Source organism: Plectropomus leopardus, chromosome 10 (assembly GCF_026936395.1).
Source record: "Plectropomus leopardus strain MGB_pleo_1.0 chromosome 10, ASM2693639v1, whole genome shotgun sequence".
Lineage (NCBI taxonomy): Eukaryota > Metazoa > Chordata > Actinopteri > Perciformes > Serranidae > Plectropomus > Plectropomus leopardus.
The window spans coordinates 17096035-17108041 of record NC_142185.1 but is presented as its reverse complement, the minus strand read 5'-3'; the positions used below and the strand labels follow the sequence as shown (position 1 = coordinate 17108041).

General features: G+C 35.8%; 1 protein-coding gene across 2 annotated transcripts in view; it reads left to right on the top strand.

The window, feature by feature from the left end:
* The window catches only part of LOC121949511 (collagen alpha-2(VI) chain-like), a 51646-nt gene that overhangs the window by 15690 nt on the left and 23949 nt on the right, over nucleotides 1-12007 (top strand). The gene's annotated exons all lie outside the window — the stretch shown is intronic.

The window sequence follows — 12007 nt, the reverse complement described above, 5'->3', positions numbered from 1 at the left end:
TCTTCAAATTTAGAACAAACATTCACTTTGCACTCAAGGATGAACTGATTTGATTTTTGTAGTCAAAGGTGGAGGTCACTGTGACCTTGTCTTTTTCATCCTTGTAAAGGCAATATCTCATGAAGACCTTTCTGTGATTCCGTCAAACTTGGCAAAAATGTTTGAGTGGACTTAAGGATAAACTGATTTGATTTTGGTGATCAAAGATCAAGGTCATGTTGACCTTGCATTTGTCTCATGTCAATGATGAGCTTATTAGATTTGGTGTTCAAAGTCCACTGTGACTTTGCGTCCATCTCATTCTCATGAATGCATTATCTGAAAATGGACCCAAGAGAGTTTTCTCAAATTTGGTGCAAACATCCACTTGCAGTCAAAAATGAACTTGAAATCTGGTTGTCAAAGTCATAGTTACCTCATAAAACATGTTTTTGTGCACAACTCAAGAATTCATATGTTTAGATTTGACACATATGTCTGATAGGATATAATGATGAAGTTGTGACATTTTGATAGCCAAGAGGTCAAAGGTTAACTGTGCCTTTATAATGCTCTTCAAAAACACTTTCCAACAGCTTTTTCATACCATACTACATACTTAGTCAGCATTTTTTTGGACATGCTACACTATGACATTTTTCAACATACTGTAATGATTTTCTAAAATGTACTATGATTTTGCTGTGTTATATTTTGGCATTTTTTACTACCATGACTTCTTTCGACATGACTTTTGTTTTCAACATACTCTACAATGACTTTTTGGACATACTATGCTCAGATCTTTTCAAAATACTGAACTTATGAGTTTTTCGACATACAACACAACCTTTTTTAGATTTTGAATTTTCAAAAACCATATTATAAATATAATGTTCTATGACTTAACTTTTTTTTTCAAAATGATATGCTATGACTTTTTGAAAGTTTGTTTTGACAAGCTATAGTCTGAATTTTTTTGACATGCTATACTGTTGCTTTTTTAAAATATTTTTTGGACATAACATACTATGACTTTTTTACAAATATTTAAAATATTATGTTATGTTGTTTTTCTACATATTATACTATGTCTTTATGTTATTTCTAGACATACTATGGTATGACTTTCTCGACATACCATACTGTGACATTTTTCCATATGGGAATTTTGAAAAAATCTTTCCAACATCATCATTTAAAGTAACAATGCTTTTTGATGGTTTTATCTTATACTAGGACTTTTTCAAACATTTTTTAGAGCATTTTTGCCTTTAATTGATAAGACAGCGCGAGTGTGAAAGGGGGAGAGAGAGGGGATGACATACAGCAAAAGGCCAAGACTGGAATCAAATCCTCGGCTGCTGCAGCAAGGACACAGCCTCAAAACATGGGGTGCCTGCTCTATCCGCTGAGCCACCCGGCTCCCCTATACTAGGAGTTTTTAACAGCTGCACTAACCGCTCACAGCTCACATACGATACTACAGCTTTTTAATGCTGTTTTAGATAACATACTATACTATGACCTTTGTGTCAACGTCAACGTGCTAAACAATGACTTTTGTTTTCAGAATTTGGACGACATACTATAATATGATGTTTTCATGTTATTTTGGAAGATAAACTATTCTTTTTTCATGCTACTCTTAAAGAAAGCCTATGCAATGAGTTTTTTTTAAAATACTTCTTTGGACCATATAGTATTTTTTTCATATTTTGGACTACATTTTTTTTGTTAACATACTATGACTGTTTTGTGCCACTATCGTATGAGTTTTTTTTAATGCTTTATTGAATGACATTCTATACTATGTGTCTCGACATGCTATTTGGTATGGTTTTTGGACCTGTCATATTTGGACATTTTTCGCCATACTATAACATGACATTTTTGGCCGTTTTTTCATCATGCTGAGTTATGGTGTTTTTTGTTGTTTTTGGCTGTTTTTGCAACACTCTATACTATGGTGTGTTTCAACACGCTATTTTTATTTGGTTTTCAGCTGTTTTTGGGACACGTCATTTTGAAATTTTTTGCCATACTATAGTATTGTTTTTTAAGCCTTTTTTTCAGCGTGCTGTATTATGGTGTTTTTGGCCGTTTTTGTGCCATTTTATTCTATGGCGTTGTCTATGCACAGTATTTTATGCAATTTTCACATGTTTTAAGGACGTCATATTTTGATTTGTTGGTATACTATAGTATTGCATTTTGGGATGTTTTTTTTTTACATGCTGTATTATGGTATTTTTGGCCATTTGTGCAACATTCTATGCTAAAGCTTGTCTTGGTATGCCATTTTATGCCATTTTCAGCTGTTTTGGGGAGATGTCATATTTTGCCATACTATAGTATTGCAGTATCGCATTTGACCCTTTTATTGACATGCAGTATTATGGTGTTTTGCAACGTTTTTGAAGGATTCCATGCTATGGCGTGTCTTGGCAAGCTATTTTATGCGATTTGAAGCTTTTATTGGGACATGTCATATTTTGACAGTTTTTGCCATATTATGGAATGGCATTTTGGTAGTTTTTTAAACATGCCATATTATGGTGTTTTTGACCAATTTTGCAACATTTTATGCTGCTGACTGTGTCAGCATACTCTTTTATGCAGTTTACAGCTGTATAAAGCCATTTTTGGGACATGTCATTTTTTGACATTTTTGCCTTACTATAGCCTTGCTTTTTGGGACATTTTTTAGACCTACCATTTTACTGTGTTTTTGGCCATTTTTGCAACATTTTATGTTGCGGGGTGTCTGTGCATGCTCTTTTATGTAGTTTACAGTTGTTTTAAGCTGTTTTTGGGACATGTCACTTTTGACATTTTTGCCTTACTATAGCCTTGCTTTTTGGGTCATTTTTTCAACATGCCATATTATGGTGTTCTTGGTCATTTTTGCAACATTTTATGCTGTGGCGTGCCTCTGCAAGCTCTTTTATGCAGTTTACAGTTGTTTAAAGCTGTTTTGGGGACATGACATTTTTGGACATTTTTGCCTTACTATAGCCTTGCTCTTTCTGTAATTTTTTAGACATACCATGTTATTGTGTTTTTGGCCATTTTGCAATATTTTATGATGTGGGGTGTCTGTGCATGCTCGTTTATGTAGTTTCCAGTTGTTTTAAGCTGTTTTTGGGACATGTCATTTTTTGACATTTTTGCCTTACTATAGCCTTGATGTTTGGGTCATTTTTTCAATATGCCACATTGTGGTGTTTTGGCTGTTTTTGCAACATTTTATGCTGTGGCGTTTCTCTGCACGCTTTTTCATGCAGTTTACGGTTGTTTTAAGCTGTTTTTGGGACATGTCATTTTTTGACATTTTTGCCTTATTATGCCCTTGCTTTTTGTGTCATTTTTTCAACATGCCAAATTATTGTGTTTTTGGCCATTTTTGCAACATCATATGTTGTGGGGTGTCTGTGCATGCTCTTTTATGTAGTTTATAGTTGTTTTAAGCTGTTTTTTGGACATGTCATTTTTTCACACTTTTGCCTTACTTTTTGGGTCATTTTTTCAACATGCCATATTGCGGTGTTTATGGCCATGTTTGCAACATCCTATGCTGTGGGGTGCCTCTGCACGCATTTTTATGCACTTTTCGGTTGTTTTAAGTTGTTTTTTGGGACATGACATTTTTTGACATTTTTGCCTTACTATAGCCTTGCTTTTTGGGTCATTTTTTCAGTATGCCACATTGTGGTGTTTTGGCTGTTTTTGCAACATTTTATGCTGTGGCGTTTCTCTGCACGCTTTTTCATGCAGTTTACGGTTGTTTTAAGCTGTTTTTGGGACATGTCATTTTTTGACATTTTTGCCTTACTATAGCCTTGCTTTTTGGGTCATTTTTTCAACATGCCATATTATGGTGTTTTTGGCCATTTTTGCAACATCCTATGTTGTGGGGTGTCTGTGCATGATCTTTTATGTAGTTTACAGTTGTTTTAAGCTGTTTTTGGGACATGTCATTTTTTGACATTTTTGCCTTGCTTTTTGGGTCATTTTTTCAACATGCCATATTATGGTGGCTTGGCCATTTTTGCAAAATCCTATATTGTGGCGTGCCTCTGCATGCTCTTTTATGCAGTTTACAGTTGTTTTAAGCTGTTTTTGGGACATGTCATATTTTGACATTTTTGCCTTTACTATAGCCTTGTTTTTTGGGTCATTTTTTCAACATGCCATATTATGGTGTTTTTGGCCATTTTTGCAACATCCTATGTTGTGGGGTGCCTCTGCAAGCTGTTTTATGCAGTTTACAGCTGTTTAAAGTTGTTTTTAGGACATGACATTTTTTGACATTTTTGCCTTACTATAGCCTTGCTTTTTGGGTCATTTTTCAACATGCCAAATATTGCTGTTTTTGGCCATTTTTGCAAAATCCTATACTGTGGCGTGCCTCTGCATAATCTTTTATGCAGTTTACAGTTGTTTTAAGCCGTTTTTTGGACATGACATTTTTTGACATTTTTGCCTTACTATAGCCTTGGTTTTTGGGTCATTTTTTCAACATGCCATATTATGGTGTTTTTGGTCATTTTTGCAACATTTTATGCTGTGGCGTTTCTCTACACGCTTTTTTTATACAGTTTATGGTTGTTTAAAGCTGTTTTTTGGACATGTCATTTTTTGACGTTTTTCCCTTACTATAGCCTTGCTTTTTGGGTCATTTTTTCAACCTGCCATATTATGGTGTTTATGGCCATTTTGCAACATCCTATGCTGTGGGATGCCTCTGCAAGCTGTTTTATGCAGTTTACAGCTGTTTAAAGTTATTTTTGGGACATGTCATTTTTTGACATTTTTGCCTTACTATAGCCTTGCTTTTTGGGTCATTTTTCCAACATGCCATATTATGGTGTTTTTGGCCATTTTTGCAACATCCTATGTTGTGGGGTGCCTCTGCAAGCTGTTTTATGCAGTTTACAGCTGTTTAAAGTTATTTTTGGGACATGTCATTTTTTGACATTTTTGCCTTACTATAGCCTTGCTTTTTGGGTCATTTTTTCAACATGCCATATTATGGTGTTTTTGGCCATTTTTGCAACATCCTATGTTGTGGGGTGCCTCTGCAAGCTGTTTTATGCAGTTTACAGCTGTTTAAAGTTGTTTTTAGGACATGACATTTTTTGACATTTTTGCCTTACTATAGCCTTGCTTTTTGGGTCATTTTTCAACATGCCAAATATTGCTGTTTTTGGCCATTTTTGCAAAATCCTATACTGTGGCGTGCCTCTGCATAATCTTTTATGCAGTTTACAGTTGTTTTAAGCCGTTTTTTGGACATGACATTTTTTGACATTTTTGCCTTACTATAGCCTTGGTTTTTGGGTCATTTTTTCAACATGCCATATTATGGTGTTTTTGGTCATTTTTGCAACATTTTATGCTGTGGCGTTTCTCTACACGCTTTTTTTATACAGTTTATGGTTGTTTAAAGCTGTTTTTTGGACATGTCATTTTTTGACATTTTTGCCTTACTATAGCCTTGCTTTTTGGGTCATTTTTCCAACATGCCATATTATGGTGTTTTTGGCCATTTTTGCAACATCCTATGTTGTGGGGTGCCTCTGCAAGCTGTTTTATGCAGTTTACAGCTGTTTAAAGTTATTTTTGGGGCATGTCATTTTTTTGACATTTTTGCCTTACTATAGCCTTGCTTTTTGGGTCATTTTTCCAACATGCCATATTATGGTGTTTTTGGCCATTTTTGCAACATCCTATGTTGTGGGGTGCCTCTGCAAGCTGTTTATGCAGTTTACAGCTGTTTAAAGTTGTTTTTAGGACATGACATTTTTTGACATTTTTGCCTTACTATAGCCTTGCTTTTTGGGTCATTTTTCAACATGCCAAATATTGCTGTTTTTGGCCATTTTTGCAACATCCTATGTTGTGGGGTGTCTGTGCATGCTCTTTTATGTAGTTTACAGTTGTTTTAAGCTGTTCTTTGGACATGTCATTTTTTTGACATTTTTGCCTTACTATAGCCTTGCTTTTTGGGTCATTTTTCAACATGCCAAATTATTGTGTTTTTGGCCATTTTTGCAAAATCCTATGTTGTGGGGTGTCTGTGCATGCTCTTTTATGTAGTTCACAGTTGTTTTAAGCTGTTTTTGGGACATGACATTTTTTTACATGTTTGCCTTGGGTCATTTTTTCAACATGCCATATTATGGTGTTCTTGGTCATTTTTGCAAAATCCTATACTGTGGCGTGCCTCTGCATAATCTTTTATGCAGTTTACAGCTGTTTAAAGCTGTTTTTTGGACATGCCATTTTTTGACATTTTTGCCTTACTATAGCCTTGCTTTTTGGGTCATTTTTTCAACATGCCATATTGTGGTGTTTTTGGTCATTTTGCAACATCCTATGCTGTGGCGTTTCTCTGCACGCTTTTTTATGCAGTTTATGGTTGTTTAAAGCTGTTTTTTGGACATGTCATTTTTTGACATTTTTGCCTTACTATAGCCTTGCTTTTTGGGTCATTTTTTCAACCTGCCATATTATGGTGTTTATGGCCATTTTGCAACATCCTATGCTGTGGGATGCCTCTGCAAGCTGTTTTATGCAGTTTACAGCTGTTTAAAGCTGTTTTTGGGACATGTCATTTTTTGACATTTTTGCCTTACTATAGCCTTGCTTTTTGGGTCATTTTTCAACATGCCAAATATTGGTGTTTTTGGCCATCTTTGCAACATCCTATGTTGTGGGGTGCCTCAGCAAGCTGTTTTATGCAGTTTACAGCTGTTTAAAGCTGTTTTTGGGATATGTCACTTTTTGACATTTTTGCCTTACTATAGCCTTGCTTTTTGGGTCATTTTTCAACATGCCAAATTATTGTGTTTTTGGCCATTTTTGCAACATTTTATGCTGTGGGGTGCGTCTGCACGCTTTTTTATGCAGTTTACGGTTGTTTAAAGCTGTTGTTTTGGACATGTCATTTTTGACATTTTGCCTTACTATAGCCTTGCTTTTTGGGTCATTTTTCAACATGCCATATTATGGTGTTTATGGCCATTTTGCAACATCCTATGTTGTGGGTGCCTCTGCAAGCTGTTTTATGCAGTTTACAGCTGTTTAAAGTTGTTTTTGAGACATGTCATTTTTGACATTTTGCCTTTACTATAGCCTTGCTTTTTGGGTCATTTTTCAACATGCCATATTATTGTGTTTTTGGCCATTTTGCAACATCCTATGTTGTGGGGTGCCTCTGCAAGCTGTTTTATGCAGTTTACAGCTGTTTAAAGTTGTTTTAGGACATGACATTTTTGACATTTTGCCTTACTATAGCCTTGCTTTTTGGGTCATTTTTTCAACATGCCAAATATTGGTGTTTTTGGCCATTTTTGCAACATCCTATGTCGTGGGGTGTCTGTGCATGCTCTTTTATGCAGTTTCCAGTTGTTTGAAGCTGTTTTTGGGACATGTCATTTTTTGACATTTTTGCCTTACTATAGCCTTGCTTTTTGGGTCATTTTTTCAACATGCCATATTATGGTGTTCTTGGCCATTTTTGCAAAATCCTATACTGTGGCGTGCCTCTGCATACTCTTTTATGCAGTTTACAGCTGTTTAAAGTTGTTTTTAGGACATGACATTTTTTGACATTTTTGCCTTACTATAGCCTTGCTTTTTGGGTCATTTTTTCAACCTGCCATATTATGGTGTTTATGGCCATTTTGCAACATCCTATGCTGTGGGATGCCTCTGCAAGCTGTTTTATGCAGTTTACAGCTGTTTAAAGCTGTTTTTTGGGACATGTCATTTTTGACATTTTGCCTTACTATAGCCTTGCTTTTTGGTCATTTTTCAACATGCCATATTATGGTGTTTATGGCCATTTTGCAACATCCTATGTTGTGGGGTGCCTCTGCAAGCTGTTTTATGCAGTTTACAGCTGTTTAAAGCTGTTTTTGGGACATGACATTTTTTGACATTTTTGCCTTACTATAGCCTTGCTTTTTGGGTCATTTTTTCAACATGCCAAATTATTGTGTTTTTGGCCATTTTTGCAACATCATATGTTGTGGGGTGTCTGTGCATGCTCTTTTATGTAGTTTCCAGTTGTTTGAAGCTGTTTTTGGGACATGTCATTTTTTGACATTTTTGCCTTACTATAGCCTTGCTTTTTGGGTAATTTTTTCAACCTGCCATATTATGATGTTTTGGCCGTTTTTGCAACATTTTATGCTGTGGTGTTTCTCTGCACGCTTTTTTAATGCAGTTCACAGTTGTTTTAAGCTGTTTTTGGGACATGTCATTTTTTGACATTTTTGCCTTACTATAGCCTTACTTTTTGGGTCATTTTTTCAACATGCCATATTATAGTGTTCTTGGCCATTTTTGCAAAATCCTATACCGTGGCGTGCCTCTGCATGCTCTTTTATGTAGTTTACAGTTGATTAAAGCTGTTTTTGGGACATGTCATTTTTTGACATTTTTGCCTTACTATAGCCTTGCTTTTTGGGTCATTTTTCAACATGCCAAATATTGGTGTTTTTGGCCATTTTTGCAACATCCTATATTGTGGGGTGCCTCTGCAAGCTGTTTTATGCAGTTTACAGCTGTTTAAAGCTGTTTTTGGGACATGTCATTTTTTGACATTTTTGCCTTACTATAGCCTTGCTTTTTGGGTCATTTTTTCAACATGCAAAATTATGGTGTTCTTGGCCATTTTTGCAAAATCCTATACTGTGGCGTGCCTCTGCATGCTCTTTTATGCAGTTTCCAGTTGTTTAAAGCTGTTTTTGGGACATGTCATTTTTTGACATTTTTGCCTTACCATAGCCTTGCTTTTTGGGTCATTTTTTCAACATGCCAAATTATTGTGTTTTTTGCCATTTTTGCAACATCCTATGTTGTGGGGTGACTCTGCAAGCTGTTTTATGCAGTTTACAGTTGTTTAAAGCTGTTTTTGGGACATGTCATTTTTTGACATTTTTGCCTTGCTTTTTGGGTCATTTTTTCAACATGCCAAATTATGGTGTTCTTGGCCATTTTTGCAAAATCCTATACCGTGGCGTGCCTCTGCATGCTCTTTTATGTAGTTTCCAGGTGTTTGAAGCTGTTTTTGGGACATGTCATTTTTTGACATTTTTGCCTTACTATAGCCTTGCTTTTTGGGTCATTTGTTCAACATGCCATATTATGGTGTTTTGGTCGTTTTTGCAACATTTTATGCTGTGGCGTTTCTCTACACGCTTTTTTATACAGTTTATGGTTGTTTTAAGCTGTTTTTTGGACATGTCATTTTTTGACATTTTTGCCTTACTATAGCCTTGCTTTTTGGGTCATTTTTTCAACATGCCAAATTATTGTGTTTTTGGCCATTTTTGCAACATCCTATGTTGTGGGGTGCCTCTGCAAGCTGTTTTGTGCAGTTTACAGCTGTTTAAAGTTGTTTTTAGGACATGACATTTTTTGACATTTTTGCCTTACTATAGCCTTGCTTTTTGGGTCATTTTTCAACCTGCCAAATATTGGTCTTTTTGGCCATTTTTGCAACATCCTATGTCGTGGGGTGTCTGTGCATGCTCTTTTATGTAGTTTACAGTTGTTTTAAGCTGTTTTTTGGACATGTCATTTTTTGACATTTTTGCCTTACTATAGCCTTGGTTTTTGGGTCATTGTTTCAACATGCCATATTATGGTGTATATGGCCATTTTTGCAACATTTTATGCTGTGGGGTACCTCTGGAAGCTCTTTTATGCAGTTTACAGTTGTTTTCAGCTGTTTTTGGGACATGACATTTTTTGACATTTTTGCCTTACTATAGCCTTGCTTTTTGGGTCATTTTTCAACATGCCAAATATTGGTGTTTTTGGCCATTTTTGCAACATCCTATGTTGTGGGGTGTATGTGCATGCTCTTTTATGTAGTTTACAGTTGTTTGAAGCTGTTTTTTGGACATGTCATTTTTTGACATTTTTGCCTTACTATAGCCTTGCTTTTTGGGTCATTTTTTCAACATGCTATATTATGGTGTTCTTGGCCATTTTTGCAAAATCCTATACTGTGGCGTGCCTCTGCATGCTCTTTTATGCAGTTTACAGCTGTTTAAAGTTGTTTTTAGGACATGTAATTTTTTGACATTTTTGCCTTACTATAGCCTTGCTTTTTGGGTCATTTTTCAACATGCCAAATATTGGTGTTTTTGGCCATTTTTGCAACATCCTATGTCGTGGGGTGTATGTGCATGCTCTTTTATGTAGTTTACAGTTGTTTTAAGCTGTTTTTGGGACATGACATTTTTTGACATTTTTGCCTTTACTATAGCCTTGATGTTTGGGTCATTTTTTCAATATGCCAAATTATGGTGTTCGTGGCCATTTTTGCAACATCCTATGTTGTGGGGTTTCTCTGCACGCTTTATTATGCAGTTTACAGCTGTTTTAAGCTGTTTTTGGGACATGTCATTTTTTGACATTTTTGCCTTACTATAGCCTTGCTTTTTGGGTCATTTTTCAACATGCCAAATATTGGTGTTTTTGGCCATTTTTGCAACATCCTATGTCGTGGGGTGTCTGTGCATGCTCTTTTATGTAGTTTATGGTTGTTTTAAGCTGTTTTTTGGACATGTCATTTTTTGACATTTTTGCCTTACTATAGCCTTGCTTTTGGGGTCATTTTTTCAACATGCCAAATTATTGTGTTTTTGGCCATTTTTGCAACATCCTATGTTGTGGGGTGCCTCTGCAAGCTGTTTTGTGCAGTTTACAGCTGTTTAAAGTTGTTTTTAGGACATGACATTTTTTGACATTTTTGCCTTACTATAGCCTTGCTTTTTGGGTCATTTTTCAACATGCCAAATATTGGTGTTTTTGGCCATTTTTGCAAAATCCTATGCTGTGGTTTTTCTCTGCACGCTTTTTTATGCAGTTCACGGTTGCTTTTAGCTGTTTTTGGGACATGTCATTTTTTGACATTTTTGCCTTACTATAGCCTTGCTTTTTGGGTCATTTTTTCAACATGCCATATTATGGTGTTTATGGCCATTTTGCAACATCGTATGCTGTGGGACGCCTCTGCAAGCTGTTTCATGCAGTTTACAGCTGTTTAAAGCTGTTTTTTTGAGACATGTCATTTTTTGACATTTTTGCCTTATTATGCCCTTGCTTTTTGGGTCATTTTTTCAACATGCCATATTATGGTGTTTTGGTCGTTTTTGCAACATCCTATGTTGTGGGGTGCCTCTGCAAGCTGTTTTATGCAGTTTACAGCTGTTTAAAGCTGTTTTTGGGACATGTCATTTTTTGACATTTTTGCCTTACTATAGCCTTGCTTTTTGGGTCATTTTTTCAACCTGCCATATTATGGTGTTTATGGCCATTTTGCAACATCCTATGCTGTGGGATGCCTCTGCAAGCTGTTTTATGCAGTTTACGGTTGTTTTAAGCTGTTTTTGAGACATGTCATTTTTTGACATTTTTGCCTTACTATAGCCTTGCTTTTTGGGTCATTTTTTCAACATGCCATATTATGGTGTTTTTGGCCATTTTTGCAACATCCTATGTTGTGGGGTGCCTCTGCAAGCTGTTTTATGCAGTTTACAGCTGTTTAAAGTTGTTTTTAGGACATGACATTTTTTGACATTTTTGCCTTACTATAGCCTTGCTTTTTGGGTCATTTTTTCAACATGCCAAATATTGGTGTTTTTGGCCATTTTTGCAACATCCTATGTCGTGGGGTGTCTGTGCATGCTCTTTTATGTAGTTTCCAGTTGTTTGAAGCTGTTTTTGGGACATGTCATTTTTTGACATTTTTGCCTTACTATAGCCTTGCTTTTTGGGTCATTTTTTCAACATGCTATATTATGGTGTTCTTGGCCATTTTTGCAAAATCCTATACTGTGGCGTGCCTCTGCATACTCTTTTATGCAGTTTACAGCTGTTTAAAGTTGTTTTTAGGACATGACATTTTTTGACATTTTTGCCTTACTATAGCCTTGCTTTTTGGGTCATTTTTTCAACCTGCCATATTATGGTGTTTATGGCCATTTTGCAACATCCTATGCTG